This window comes from Nicotiana attenuata, unplaced genomic scaffold, assembly GCF_001879085.1.
Source record: "Nicotiana attenuata strain UT unplaced genomic scaffold, NIATTr2, whole genome shotgun sequence".
Lineage (NCBI taxonomy): Eukaryota > Viridiplantae > Streptophyta > Magnoliopsida > Solanales > Solanaceae > Nicotiana > Nicotiana attenuata.
The window spans coordinates 1-4,532 of NW_017670738.1; positions in this window are offsets into that span (position 1 = coordinate 1).

The window sequence follows — 4,532 nt, forward strand, 5'->3', positions numbered from 1 at the left end:
AGGCAGGCCTAATTCGGACTTCTTATCTTAAAATGTGTAATAAATCAGCCACCCCCTTTACGTAAGTTTAATTAAAGACCTAACCAGTACTTGTAAGTCATGCTAAACAATTTCTGCTTTGAATGAGGAGGCCTATTTGAGCCTTAACTGCTATGTGTTTTCCCCTTAACTGCTCTTATGTATTTTGTTTGTCGCACTAGATTTTGTCCTTTTAAACTTCAAAAGCCAATATCCCTTCCCTCTAGGATAAGTAGTCCCAACTGCCTCCGGGACTGATAGGATTGGGGCGGGTCGTAGCATGCAATAAGTAACGAGACCATTCCGCGTTTTAGTACCTTAACGTGGTGGGTAAGGGCAGACATGGATATGATGATCACGCGATAACACCACGTGTATAATTGGTTACCGGGTGTTGCATGGGTGATCCATGTTATTTATAAGCCTAGGATCCCCCTCCCTCTTTATGTGTTTACTTCTTTCTTTCAGAATTTTTAAAACTGTCAGTTTTCAGTTCTTTTAAACCTCTTCCTTTGCTTTAATCAGTTAAAATCTCTTTAAATTTCCAGTACTGTTTTTTCTCTCCCAAATTTCCGCCCCATTTCATCCCTCTGTTTGATTACTTGTACCAATTATTCGACCCCCATTTTTCTGCACTTGTATATTCTTTAAATAAATTATGAAATCGCCTAGTCCCAAATTTCAGCTCGTTTATTTAACTTTTATACTTCCCCTACTTGCAATCGTTATGTGAGAATTGTCTTGTATGTTTATTTGTTGTTTATATTTAAATTCACTATTGTAACATGGCCGGGAACCACACTAGTGAATCTTGGGGGGTGCCTAACACCTTCCCCCTAAGATAATTTCAAGCCCTTACCCATTCTCTGGTTCTTCTTTCTTTTAAATTCTTAGTGTCCTAATGCACTTAATCATTAGGTGGCGACTCTCCTAATCTCAAACCCAAATTCCCAAAAGGAATAGAGTTGTCCGCCCAAATGTCGTAAACCCGATTTCGCCTTTAGAAAAAGGGGGCATCGACAGCATGGCGACTCTGCTGGGGATTTCTTTAGGCTTTTACCATTTCATGTTGCTTGTGACTTTACTGCTTCTTTATTGCCTTTATTTAATGTCTTTATCTCTTTTCTACTACAAAACTGACTTGGCTCTTTGTTTTCTTTTCTTTAATGCTTTCTTTTACTGCTTTCCTTCCATACTGTTGTAATTATGAGCAATTATTGTAATCATTACTTTATGAACGTGCAAATACGTGACAACTTGTTTCATTCTTGTAATTGCATATTCAACATCATATTCCACTCGTGCCAAACAAAATCCCATAGCAACGCATACAATGAGTGGTTGCGCTCTTTCGATATTATCACCCCCTAAATCCGGCAAAGGCATATTTGCGGTAAAATCAATCGATCAACGGTGTAGTCGACGGTTCTGCGCCTTTCCCTCTTGAGTTGTCCGCTCAAGGGTACCAGTCTAATACCATATAGAAACCTTACTCCGTTTAATTGTACATGCATCATGGTCAAACCTAGCCGAGTCAGTTATGTTGTCCGCATAATGACTCTTTAAGATAGCCTTGTCCAAAGTCCACTGGGTTTCCTTGAAACCCAAACGAACCTTACCACGTTCTGTGCATTCATTTGGAGAACTAAATGCTTCTTATGCTAATTATTGATGTTAAATAGTCGAGTCCGGTGGGGGAAAAGGGCCTAACCTTCTGTTTTGCAGAAAATTAGGCACGAAGTCCCCAGATTCGGCATGGTCACCCACATTCACCCCAAATTGCTAAGCTGGTGGAAGGATCTTCATTCCAGCGATCAGACTCTTGTCCGGAAGTACCTGGGAAACCTACCTTCTAAACTAGAAATTCAACCTGACAACAAAATCATAGAAGCTGCCACTCTATTCTGGGATTGTGATAGGTCGGTATTCCGCTTCGGAGACATTGAGATGGCACCTTTGCTTGAGGAAATAGGAGGACTGGCTGGAATACCGTGGGAAACTTCGGGTTTGCTAATGCCGGAAAATCTTAAGGGTAGGGGTTTTCTTAAGATGATGGGTCTAAAGAAGAATCTCGACTTGACATGTTTGGAGAAGTCTTACATTCCCTTTGACCATTTGTATGAAAGGTACGACCATAGCCATCACCTCATTGGGGCACATCCACCAAAGAGTATTTGTGTTTATGTTCTGTTTCTTGGGGATGATAGTTTTTCCGACAAAGAAAGCAAGAATCCATACCAGACTGGCCATGGTCACCAAGACCTTGATGGAAGGAATTAACGGGCAGTCATTCAGCCTTGTGCCAATAATAGCTGCAGAAATATACCGAGCCCTAGAAAGATGTCAACAAGGGGCCAAACATTTCGAGGGATGTAATTTTCTACTCCAACTATGGCTCATGGAGCACCTCCAAAGGGGTGAGTATCGGCAGGAAATCTATCGTAGAGACTGGGATGATCATATCGCTTTTCATCACCCAAAGCGGATGAATTATATGCCCAACATGTTCACCCAACCAGAGAATGCTAGAAAGTGGGTCGAGCTCTTCGACAATCTTACTGAAGACCGGGTGCAATGGATGTTTGAGTGGTTCCCTACTGAAGAATTCATCATACGGTCTAGGGATATTCCATTTCTGATACTGATCGGTTTAAGAGCAACCTACCCATATGTCCCTATCCGGGTTATGAGACAGGCAGGCAGAAAGCAGGTTATACCAAGGGTCGACAAGATGAGTCATTTCTGGACTGACTTCTAGGCTGACGATAGTCCGTACAAGTGTCAAGCTCAGCATATGTGGCACTGCAAAATCATCCTGGGAAAGGATTCCATAGAACCAAACAGGTACCACGCTGGTTATACTCCATACTATCCAAGCTGGTTGGAGGACGATCATAGTGGGTTAGGACAACCTGGGCTTGTTCGAGGTCACAGGGTCATCGACGAAAAGGCTGAAGTACAGGTTAAGTACAACCAATTGCGCAAGAGGATGCGAGAATGTGAAAATGAGCACCGCGAAATACAAGAAGCCAATCAAAAGCTAATTGGAGAATGGANTGACTTGACATGTTTGAAGGAGTCGTACATTCCCTTTGACTATCTGTACCAAAGGTACGGTCACAGCAAATCTTACCGTACCTATCCGGACGAATTCGCCATCACCTCATTGGGGCACATCCACCGAAGGGTATTTGTGTTTATGTTCTGTTTCTTGGGGATGATAGTTTTTCCGAAAAAGAAAGCAAGAATCCATACCAGACTGGCCATGGTCACCAAGACCTTGATGGAAGGAATTGACGGACAACCATTCAGTCTCGTGCCAATGATCGTTGCAGAAATATACCGAGCCCTAGAAAGGTGTCAACAAGGGGCCAAACATTTCGAGGGTTGTAATTTGCTACTTCAACTTTGGCTTATGGAGCATCTCCAAAGGGGTGAGTACTGGTAGGAAATCCATCGTAGAGATTGGGATGATCATATCGCTTTCATCACCCAAAGCGGATGAATTATATGCCCAACATGTTCGCCCAATTAGAGAATGCTAGAGAGTGGGTCGAGCTCTTCGACAATCTTACTGAAGACCGGGTGCAATGGATGTTTGAGTGGTTCCCTACTAAAGAATTCATCATACGATCTAGGGATACTCCGTTTCTGATACTGATTGGTTTAAGAGAGACCTACCCATATGTCCCTATCCGGGTTATGAGATAAGCAGGTAGAAAGCAGGTTATACCAAGGTTCGACAAGATGAGTCATTACCGGACTGACTTCCAGGCTGACGATAGTCCGTACAAGTGCAAGCTCAGCATGTGTGGCATTGCAAAATTGTCTTGGGAAAGATTCCATCGAGCCAGATCGGTACCATGCTGGTTGTACTCCGTACTATCTAGGCTGGTTGGAGGACGATCATAGTGGTTTGGGTCAGCCCGGCTTGTTCGAGGTCACTGGGTTATTGATGAAAAGGCTGAAGTACAGGTAAGTACAACCAATTGTGCAAGAGGATGCGGGAATGTGAAAATGAGCACCGCGAAATACAAGAAGCCAATCAAAACTAATTGGAGAATGGAAAGATATAGCTGTCAACGCCAACAAACGACTAGTTTGTTTGGAGCAGGGCATAGTGGAGCTAGAAAATAAGTTCCTGAAGAGGGTTGAAGATTGCCGGGTTGCTGAAGGAAATGAAGGTGGACATCTGGCGAGGGCCTACTTGTTGCTAGGATTGCGTGAGCTGGGAAGCTGTTCGATGGAGCTAACGATGCCGAGTCGTGGGAAGGTCCTTCTGGGACCAAGTAGTTAGGAGTTTTTTTTTGCTTTAAATGCAATAAGGCCTATGGCCACTAGTGACACTTTTATTTCCTGTTATTTAGTGTCGTTTTGGGATTCGTCTTATTTTTTATCAATAAAATGAGGCATTTAGCATTCTAAGTTCTCCAAATTTACTTGTCGCTAGGCCTACCTCGGGCACAACGAGGCTCCCAATTTAGGACACGATTTATATTCTTACACTATGTGTT